Below are 12,288 nucleotides of genomic sequence, written 5' to 3' on the forward strand. Positions count from 1 at the left end.
CGCCATTAGCGTCAGCGTCGAGAAGTATATCGTAAGCAGGATAAACGGCCAAAGGTATGGGGGCAGGGATTTCTACGGGTGGTCTGTCCACGGCCAAAGGGCCATCAGCGAGCTCGGCGGCAGCACCGGGTAGCGAGAGGAGCTGGAAATCATCCTCATCCGTGCTGGTGGTATCCGAAGTGTGCACCTCACTTTCTGTCATAATCTCATCGTTCATCACGATTGCTAAAGGATCCAAGGTGTCCGTCACTTCAGTATCTGAAGAGGAGGCCATGCCGTCTTGTAACACAAACACACACACATGCATAAATAATCAATCACATAGTCAAATAAACACATTAGTCACCTGTTAAACATTCAAATAATTCTCCTAGTCCCACTAGCCTCCCAGTCTCCTAGACTGATATTCCTAGTCCCACTAGCCTCCCAGTCTCCTAGACTGATACTCCTAGTCCCACTAGCCAAATTCTCCCAGCCTCTAAGACTGCTCTATCATCTACCCCGATCTCTTACATCGAGCCTCGGCCTCCAAGACCGAGGCTCAGCCTCCAAGACCGAGGCTCAGCCTCCAAGACTTAGCCTACTCTTCCTAGTCTCACTAACCATCTACCTCGATCTCTTAGATCGAGCCTCGGCCTCCAAGACCGAGCCTCAGCCTCCAAGACTGAGCCTACTCTTCCTAGTCTCAATAGCCACCTACCTCGATCTCTTAGATCGAGCCTCGGCCTCCAAGACCGAGCCTCAGCCTCCAAGACTGAGCCTAAAATAGAATAAATAAAATGTGCTCAACATTTGTTTGTAAAAACGTTTTGGATCTGGACTTAAGTGGTATGCAGCAAAAATGTTTTCGTGAGAGCCCTAGTGATCATAGTCTAGACTCGAGAAGGAATCCTAGTTCGCTATGATTAGAGCTCTGATACCAAGCTGTCACACCCTGGCTTTGCGGAAGCGTGGTTAATTTGGTGTGACTTCTTAATACCATAGCTTAACCATAACAAGCTATATGAATTTAAAAACCATGCAAGATCATCCATTAAATTAAGTTTGAAAAGTAAAATACCATAACATTGTCTCAACGGAAACACATCCTAACAACATAAACAATGTTCAACAGTCACGAACATCAACATGACATAAACACAGTTTAAGAACTGTGACTCGTCCAGGAAAAAGTCACATCCCTTAAACTTGGATGACCTCGTAACTAGTGCAGTGGGAAAACGTGCCATACCGTGCCAGATCCTTTAATTCCCTGAAATACATGTAAGTTGAAAAATCAACAATAATGTTGAGCGAGTTCATGCGTAAGTGAGTAAATAAACCTTTGTATATATAAAAATCCTGGAATGTAGCAAAAAAAGGAAAAAGAGATCACCAATGGTTTGCAAGGCCATTGACATATGTGAAGTGCAAGTAGGAAGACTCAAACCTAGCTGAATTTGCGATGGGTACACAGTCACCACCTGGTCCATTAGGCGGGCTCAGGGGTTGGGCTCGCTACACCCAGATAGATCTACCGCTACTGTCCCTCGGTCCTACCTTGAGGATTAATGGCCTCAAGTTTCCGCTTACCCAATTCACATGATCTAAATAATAACCCTCCTTACGCTCACCATACCATGTATAAAGTATTCGTAATCAAAGTAACATGTATTTCACCCCCGCAGTTTAGAAAACTAAAAACAGTTAAGAGAAAAGGGGGACATGAACTCACAGCGGTGCGTCTCTACCAAGTAATACTCCAAGTCAAGCAGCTGTGCAACGACCTACATGTACTAACTCTATTAGACGGATGGCCGTGCCTTAGCTTTAAGGTTTACGTTTTGGGAAATAGTTAGACAACCATTTCATGTTTACATTCTGTAAATACTTGGTAGTGATTCTCCTTCCCAAGGATGGGGGATCTAATATATGTGTGTTCGAAATGTATTATTAAGTCTCACTTAATATATATTTATTTCTAATTCCAAAACATAAACATTCTTCTCAAAAAAATTATATTTTTGTTTCACATAATTTTCCCAAAATAATACTTAAAAAAAATACGCGTTCATAAATATTTCCGTAAAATGCGTAAGTTACGTTTTAACGTTCGATAATATTATTTTTACCCTAAAAATAATATTTATACACTTCACAAAGTAATTGACAAGTGACGTTGTGAAAAAATATATTTACTAAATATATATTTATCACGTTTAACTTTGTGAAAATCCCACCTCCGGTATTTTGTAAATAAAGTCGTGGCGAAACTTATATTTTGAAAACATGTCGAAAAGTATTTCTAACACTTATAGTGAAAATAATTCCAAGTGTTAGGTTTTTGGAAAAATTTCGCCAGAGTTTCCTCTGTAACTACTGGAGGTGGCCATGCTTTCAAGCGTATCATTTTCTTTTACAAATCAATCCAACAATTTTCTTATTCAATCAAAACAACGTCCGAAACAACAATCTAGTTAATAAATATGTAAATCGCAAAGATTTCATGTACTTGTGATTTACTCAAAAATACGAAGTAAATCTCATTACTTTTAGCGGATCTTTATATAAATTAGTCCGGTTTCGTAAAAACCTTGCTTTTAAAGAAATTCCATCTTCACAACTTCTCGTCATCTTTTACAAAAATTGTTATTTTGTCGAAACTTTTGTGCTACACAAGTGCTTACATACTTGTGTGTTCTAAAAATCATACTTGTTAGTGTAAGATCTGTTTTTAGAAAACATAATTTCCTTGACACTCGGTCCTTTGAAAATACCACTTGTAGATCCGTAGATCTACTAGTTTTAAACACTATTTCACAAGTAAAAACGCTTTTACACAAGTTCATGATTCGTGTGTGGTAGAGTTTCACCCTTTAACCCTTGTTTCATTCAAAACATCCTTATGTCAAGATCCATGATCATGACCAACCCGGGTTAAATGATGATCCGAGCTACCATAACATAGATCGGGTCCAAATAACCACACAGAACAAATACTACAAGATTTAAACATCAAACAAGCTTTTAACCATCATTTTTAGTGTTTTTTGGTACACTTTTGTGCTTCATCTTGTATGTTTACGAGTTTTAACCGTAACAAATCATTTTAACCACTTCAAAATAGTTCAAGAGTGTGATTTAAGCAACTTACCACTAGCTCGAGGCTAGGGAAGAATCTAGACGCAAAAAGAGTGGTTAAAAGCAATAGAGTGAGGTCCTTCGCCTCCCGAATGCACCAAGCCTTCTTACACGTGATCCTTAACGCTTGAATGGACTTGGAATGTGAAGATCAAGGCTCGAAAAATTGATAGGTGCAAGAGGGTGTTTGGCCGTGAGTTTCTTGAGAGAGAGAGAGTTGTTTTTGTTGAGTTGTGGAGTGTGAATGATAGGGATGATTATGATGTGCAAATGCTACTACTTATAGACAATACTTAGGATTATTAACCAATAGATTTCATGCTCTCTAGATATGAGACAAGGGGAAATAAAATATTCAAGAAGGACAAGGTATGTCCCCCTCTAGGGGACGGTTGGTTAAAGGGGGGGGGGGGTCTCGATTCATTTCCAACTAATCATTAGATAATAGTTAGGTTAAGTTAGTTAGTTTAGGGATTAACCCCGTTACTAGTGTGTAGTGCATTATAGTGGGTGTTAGGGTGTTCAGGGACCCTATCTGGCTCAGAAAAAGACAAACAATGTAAATGGCAATATTTTCATGTCCCTGGTATAGTCCGGTTGTTCGGTTGGATAGTAATCCGTTAAAGCGTTTAACAAAGCTTTAAAGTGTGGTTAATACCATTTTTAGTGAGACAACTTATTCATGACACTTTGGAATGTGTCAAGTAATATTTTTCCCATGTTTTGGTACTTTATTAGTTAGCTAAAAGCTGAATTGTTTATTAAAGTGCTGAGTTCTGTGCTTAGTGTACGTTTTAGGCACATCCAGTCATTGTAACTTATTCCTAGAGACGCAGTTCTACAACCCTTGTATCTTCACACTCACTATTAGTGTGGTTAACTATCTCGGGCTCATGCAGGCCTTAGAGGCAGTATCTGCCTGGTGCTGGCTATGACAGCACGTTCAATAGGTTATCCGTTCATAGTGCTACTGTGTTTTTGTGCATCATGTTTGTCACTAAGGTTCAGCTTGTAAATAATGTAGTGGCAGTAAATAGAGTATGATGCAAGTATGTACATGTATCAGCATTCAAGTAGCAGTCTATCCATAATTTCAAGTAAGCACAGTAATTAAGCAGAAATCCAATATTAATTAAGTCGTACGGAAACCTGGTTTAGTGAGGGTTGTCACATTTAGTTACCAGCTACGTGTTTAGAACAGTTCAATGTTTTGTCTTAATGATGTTATTAACTCGATTACCATATTTGGCTACTAGATGTGTTAGCCCAAAACCCCAATGCCTCTATCAAAGCATTGGTCAAGTGGTCAAGGTAAATAGTTCACGCCCGTCCATTTCGGCCCGGTGTGAGGGTGCCAAACCTAATAGCGCTATCAACTAGATACCTCGTTGCATTCTCAGCAACACGTTAGATGTAAGGGGTCTTATATGATAGATACTGAGTTTAATAACCAACATCCCAGTTAAACAGTTTACCCAACATTCCTTCCCAGAACGTTTACCAGATGTCCCAAACCACCGGGACGCATGCTTAGAGAAGAGCAGTGAACTCACCTCGGTTTGCTCGGTTTGATTAATTACTTGTTAACCCTTAGACAATCACAGCCTATGATATTCAAGCACTCGTAATCAGTTTATATTCACATGCAGTCCTGGTATGCATACAAGCTATCATAGCAGTTATACAACTCATAACGTCACATAATTCACGTATACGATCTACAGTAATGTTGAATAGTTGTGTGTACAATACTTAGGTGTTTGTACCAGGTTATGTCACTTATCATGAGTAATCATCATTAGTAGTAACTACTATGCTTTCATTAACCTATTCGTTCAGTAACTAAGCCAATCACATTCACATGTTTTACCATCACTACCCTACCCATAAGTGGACATCATTAACAGTTTGCTATATGGTTGCTATTGACGAGATGTTATTCATTAGCGTGCATGTTCAAAATTTCCCTCTATTGATGAGTTCCTGTACAGACGGCTACACCCTTGGTCCACGAAACATCTCGTTTCGTCGATGCATGCTTGACGAAACGCTATGCCCCTTTCGTCGGGGTTCCGGTGACAATTCCTTAAGCTGTTTCGTCGATGGACAAGTGACGAAACAACTCTAACAGCAGTTACAACTTTCTGATGAACTATGAAGTCAAACGATAGTTATCACATTCGACCAAATCCCTAATCATCGCAACCAATCATTTGCCATTCATCGCTTAATCATTCCACATAGTTTCAATTATTAATTGATCCTACACCCAATTAACGTTAAAGCCGCAATCGTACCCTAACAATGGGGCCCCTCGAATATCGACATTCAACAGATCATCACCAATACTTACACACTTAACAGGTTTCAGAAATCCATATCATGTTATTTTATGTGCGACTTGATTAATGTTAATAACTCACACCCTAGATAATCACTATACTCATAATATCTTCAGGACATTCCAACAGTTCCATCAAACCATGCACAATCATTCGTAACATAGTCAACAGGCAATCAACAGAACAAGGCTCCTTTGAAGCTCCACAAGTTGCAAGCCTCTTGTATCAACCTTTAAGCTTGAATGGGACTTGAAGATGGATGAATGGGGTGGTGGAAGGGTGGTGATGGTGGCGGTTGGGTGTGAGCCGAGAGAGGGAGAGAGAGTGTGAGAGTGAGGCAGTGAATGATGAAGAGTGATGGTTGTGATCTTGCACCATGCTTAAATAGAATCCTTCACATATTTTGGTCATATTTACAAGCAAATATCTAATAAAATAATGTAACAAAATCTTACACAAGATTAGGGAGTATGGTGGATGATTTGTGTGGGTCCATATGGACCGAATTCGGTTTGGGGGGGGGGGGTTGGTTGCAACTTTTGTAACTAAATAGCAATGGTTAGTTAGGTTTCAAGTATTATGCTTCCATATGTTATTTATTTGATATTTAGTGGGTGTTAGGGTGTTCGGGGATCACGACAAGCCAAGAAATAGTGAAACAACGTGTTTGGCAAAAATTTAGTGTTCGAGGTAATGTCCGGTTATTTGGTTTGATACCGTTCCGTTAAAGTCTTTAATTATCCCTTAAGGTGTCTTTTATATATATTTTTGCAACACAATTAATCCCCGTTACTTAGGAATGTATACAGGACCATTCTGACATATTTTTGCACTTTACTAGTATTTTAAAATGCTGAATTTTATTAATGAGTGCAGAATTTTGCATTTAAAATGTGATTTAGGCACTTCCCGGCACTGTAACTAGCTCCTAGTGACGCAGTTTTATGGTCCTCACTTCCCTACACTCCATACTAGTGTAGTACCTTATCCTTGGCCCATGCTAGGCCTTAAAGACTTTGTCTGTCTATTGCTGGCATTTTCAGCATATTTCTGAATTATCCGTTCAGTGTGCTAACTGTGCTTTGTGCATCAAGTATGTCACTAAAGTTTGTGTGTAATATACAGAGTGACAGCATGAAATATGATGCATATGTATGTATGATGCAGAAATCATAAAGTAGTTTGAGTTGTCAGTTGTAATCAAGCACAGTCATTAAGCACATAATTAAGATTAAATAATTGAATAGTACCTGTAATTGTGAGGTTGTTACACTGTGCTAACTGTTCTTTGTGCATCAAGTTTGTCACTAAAGTTTGTGTGAATTAAATGGAGTGACAGTATGAATGTGATGCATGTGTATGTATGTAATAGAAATTAGAAAGCAGTTAAATCAAGAACTGTAATCAAGCACAGTCATTAAGCACAAATTAAATATTAATTAAGTGTACGGATACATGTAATTGTGAGGGTTGTCACATTAGAAAAGTGGACAAAGGGTTTTGATACCCAAGAATAGTTTGGTTGCAAAATACGCATGAACGCGCATTTTGACCGAAACTATGACTCGTCACTACACCTAATCAATGTGGTAATCAGTAGGTATAGTCACTAGGGACTATAACCATCGTGATTACACTCACGTTGCAAAGTTCAAACGAACCTTGTGTTGACCAAAGACTGGTCAAAGCAGAAAGTCAAACACTGTTTGACTTTCGTGCTAAAAACGCATAAAAGCACGATAGAATACTTACAAAGGGTCCAACCAAGGAAATCTTGATTCAAATTGCTCAGGTATGAAGTGGTAGACCCTAACTTAGAGCTATTTGAATCAGATTGTGAGGAAAGAATGAAAATGAGTTGGGTATTTATAGAAAACCCACAACTGTTAGGATCGTTCCTTGCAAAACGTGCTTCGATCTTGACCCTCCATGTGGGCACATGGTATTGTAATACAAGGGGCACACTAAAAACCATCAAAACTAGCCCAAAGTATCCCAAATCAGCTGCTAAAACCATCAAAAACTGGTTGGAAAGCCAGATTCAATGTTTCTGTCTGATGGGCTCTCGCGAACCGTGTAAGAAATAAGCTTGGCTTACCCGGGCCGCCTAAGCAAGTTTGGCAGATTTACACTTTTAGTCCCTACAGCCCAGAAACTTGTATTTTGATGCATATTTGACACTTTTAAGCCTCGTTGACCTCATTTCAAAGCTCTAAAATGATGTTAAAGTATAGGCAACTTAAAATATGCTCAAAAACATCTCGGATATCGGTTCGTTTGGTCGTACGGTTGCGTTATTCGGGTAATTACGACGGAAGTCGTAACGAACGCAAAAACGATCCAAATTCACCGACGAATGGAATTTTACCCTGCCAATCACTAAAATATAATATTTTAATGATTACATAAATTTTTGGATGTCCGGATATATTCAGAACGTAAGATGTGCGCGAAAATGCAAACTTATGCACTTTTTGACGCTTTTAGTCCCTATTAATCAAATAAGTTTATTTTTGCGCACCAAACACCTCAAAGCCTATTTCTAAGCTATGTAAAGGATATTTAGGGCATGTTTAACTTATGACGATGTTCCGAAATGTTCGTTACAGTACGAATCGGCATACTTTCGCAGTTTGTCGAAATTAGTCCCTGTAAGCGAATAAACTTGATTTCGACACACCAAACCCTCCAAAACTTATTTCTAAGTTATGTAAAGGTTATTTAAGGTATGTTAAGCCTATATCACTGTTCCGGGGTGTTTGTCGCATTAAACTGATTACGTTTACGCACCAGTTCGCGTATAACTTTCTAGAAAGCGATTTAGAGCTCGAAATCGAACGAGAATTGATATGTGCAAATGATAGGCATATTTAAACAAATACCAAGTATGAAACACAACATTTCATTGATTTGGTATTTGTTTGATGGCCGTGGAGGCACAGATGTCAAAGTCGCCCCAACTTCAGGAAATTTCTTCCCGAAATTTATTTAGAGGAAACTTGTGAGAGCACGAAACATGAAGTCGAAAAGATAAAACAACACTGGTTAGGGTTCTGAACTTAAAGTAACTTTAAATAACATTTTGCTTGCAATGTAAGAGGGACACTTATATACAAGTATATGAAGCGCCATTGGAGCGTCCACCGTACCTCCATTACATTGTTCATGTTTTGTTATTGTTGCCACTGCAGGTTCTTACACATGATAAATCCTATTGGGGATCCTGTGCACTAAATTTCATAATTATGTACGCGTCCATAATTACGTAATTCCTTGCATAGTCTGCACAGTGCATTTTATAATGTGTGGGGGAAAACCAAATGAACAAACTTGTGATGAGTGTGACTAGACCATCCTAGGGTCCTTTTTAATTAAATCAATAAATGATTTCTTTAAATAGACCACCAAGGAGCCTTTTCAGTTATATCATCACATGACATTCTAAACCAGATTTTGAAGCAATCTCTTTAACTAGACCACTCAAGGGGTCTCTTTCAAATCATGGAATGGTACTATATAATCCAAGGGTCTTAACTATCACGTAGAAGCTCATTAAGGATTTAAGGTAGTACCTTTGGATATCCTACTATGAATCCCTCATATGAAGATATGGAAGATTCTACGAGGATTTGGATAACGAAAAATCGGATCACACAAAAACATAAAAGAAAACACATAATCACATAATCGTTTAACTTAACCTATAATTTGTTATCTTTGGACACATGTATTTAATGCATACCAGGAATCCAATCTGTGGACTTCACTTGGCACTTTAAACAACTTCAAGAATCTAACTATGAAAATAGGAATATTTCAATAGGAATTCAGCTTTGTCCTTATTGAATCGTAATGTACGTATTATGGCATACAAATAATTCAATTAAGGGCTCCGATTTGAGCGATAATCATTCTTAAGGATCAAATTGTGAAGATAAGAAGATCCTATACGGAGTTTGGAATTCGAATAGCAGAAGACGCTTCGAAACCTTGCACTAGACGTGCTTAAGTCGACACACGAGGTAGAATCCTCATGAAGTTGAGGTGCTAGATATGCCAAGGCGACATATGAAGCAGAATTTGGAGGTTGGGTAATACGAGCAGAATGTTCTTCGAAAACTATGCATGGGGATCTTTAGAAATATGTTTAATGTTTTTGAAATCTTACATAATACTTTTGAAATCGTAAGGTAGATATATTAGGTAAATATGTTTATAAAAATCATGTGGGATGAATTTTTTGAAATTATGTATAAGGTTTTTGAAAACATGAATAATGCTTTTCGAAATCATGCACTTGATATACTAAGTAAATATACTGGGTTAAAATCGTTTTCAAACTATATGAAATATTTTAAAATCATGAAGGTTGTTTTGAAAACCTATACTATGTATGTTGTTATGAAAACCAGAATGTAATGATATGGGTACGAGATTGAAGAAAATATCCTTAGTTATCTAACCAAGGATTTAAAAGTGATTACTCAAAATGTCACTTATTTTCTATACTTCATTTCTTAGAATGAAACGAGCACGAGGAAACCGTGAGCGATCATATGAACGAGAGAATTATAAATATGGTTCTTTGGTGTAGCTATCATACGGGTATGCCATACACACATGTAACTACATTTGTAAATCAGAATTGCAAATAACGATTTTATTTATAAACAAAACCGATTGTTTCAGAGTTCAAAGAAAAACATAAGAAACGTAAGCATAAGATTCAGATTATTCAAAGCGGCAGCTTCTTCTAATCAGCCAAATGCTCATCCGTGGGTCAGATTTGCATTGACAATCTTTGGGTATTTGTCCATGACATAACCCATCTTACCATAGGTGTAGCAAGTACCAAGAGGAATATGTGCTCGAGCTGGGTCTGCTTGTGCAGCAGTAGGATCTGCAACAGTTTTGCTTTGGATAGCAAAATGGCACATATTAACCAGATGTCCCCATCGTCCACAGTTGAAACATTTTCGACATTTGACACTGGCATAGTGGTGGAGGTTACACTGATTGCACAAAGGAACAGTTCCGAAGTACGGCTTCTTGGCTGGTGGTGCTGCCACCTGGCTAGGTTCTGCTTGATTTGGTGTAACGGCTACGGGATCCTTTGGAGCTTTACGCTTCTTTGACCTTTTTGAAGGCTCGGCTTCTGCTTCCTTTGATGCTTCTTGGGTGGCTTCGTTATTGAGACGAGACATGGCGACGGCTAAATCAACAGTCTTCAGGATCACTTCACCTATTCGCTGGGAAAATTTGGTAGTTTGCTCGGACATTTGAGTGTCGCTGCGATGAAGAGACATTCTGGAGAAAATGAAAGACATAGGAGGAAGCAAGTGAAATGTTATCAGATAATCAAAACAGAATGACAACGCATAGAAATTGCGATCATTTTTTTGTTACCTAAGGCAAACAAATGAGACGGTGACTAATCAAAGTAAGCGTGTCATATTAATGTATCGCGAAGACATGCTTTAGCCTATAAGTGGATACTCACCCCAAGAGTTCCCAAGTAAGAGTGACTGGTCCGATTATGTGGATTTGTACGAACACTCTAGCCTTAGACAGAAAACTCATAGTACAGGCATCCACCCTTCCAGATTGCACGTGTTCACATTATGAGACCTAACTTTGACGAGATTTTGAAAACTTAGAGGGTTCAAAACCTAGTAATCAATCATCCTAGAATAGATGATTGGTTTTCGAAGCGGATTTGAAATTTGTGTTCTTGTTGTGGTTGTCACCTAAGGATAGGTGACGGTATTGTTTTTAAGATCTAAACACAAGGATCTTATGTTAGGGTCCTAGGAAGGTTATAGACTAGGTCATAGCATTACTAATAACCTTATTCCCTATAACCATGAGCTCTGATACCAACTTTTCTGTCACACCCCGACCGCGTAAAACAACAAATCGCGACGGAATCGTCGGGGAATGTTGTAACAGAATCATTGTTTCATAACACACGAAAATTTGAAGTTTCATTTTATTTAAAGATTAACCATTTACTTTGTCTTGAAATTTAAATAAACAAGCTAAACATAGTCTATCATTGTTATTAAGTCGCTAAGGCCTCGTCCAGTCCTATATGAGCACGCATATTTAAACAAATACCAAGTATGAAACATAACATTTCATTGATTTGGTATTTGTCTGATGGCCGTGGAGGCACAGATGTCAATGTCGCCCCAACGGTATGTAATATGATGAACACACTTATATAGAAGTACCAACGGCGTATCTACCATGTTTTCATCACATTACACCTGTCATGTTATCTAAACACTAACCAAAAACCAATTGTTTACCCAAATCGTTTAACTCGTTAAAATCACTTCAGTTGTTTAAATCATTCTCATTTTAATTGTGAAAACTACTTTTGGCGTCTCGCTAATAACATCCAAACCTTCGTGACTCGAGTATCTCGAAACTCGCAATAATAAACCACCAAAGAGTAAATTAACAATCACAGATTCAGTCGTTACTCACAACCCCCACACATAACCATGGGTGCAGTCTGATAACGGGATTTGTCAGATCCTATGGTACCATAACCTAATACTGGTCGGTTCAGCCAAAACTAATGAATGTTATTCGTTATGTAATTACAACCAACAAGTTTATCCACATTATCGAAATCGTTATTATTTTAAAATAAACCATTTTAATCATTTTCGAAATCATCGTTAAAAACATCGAAATAATTTAACACATATGAATCCCCCCAAAACAATCGAAAACAGTAAAATAGGGGAACTATGTACTCACATGAGAATGCTTAGAAGTCTTGAACAACAACCAAGCAAAGCTAGAGGGATCAAGG

This window comes from Helianthus annuus, chromosome 14, assembly GCF_002127325.2.
Source record: "Helianthus annuus cultivar XRQ/B chromosome 14, HanXRQr2.0-SUNRISE, whole genome shotgun sequence".
In the NCBI taxonomy this organism is placed as follows: Eukaryota; Viridiplantae; Streptophyta; class Magnoliopsida; order Asterales; family Asteraceae; genus Helianthus; species Helianthus annuus.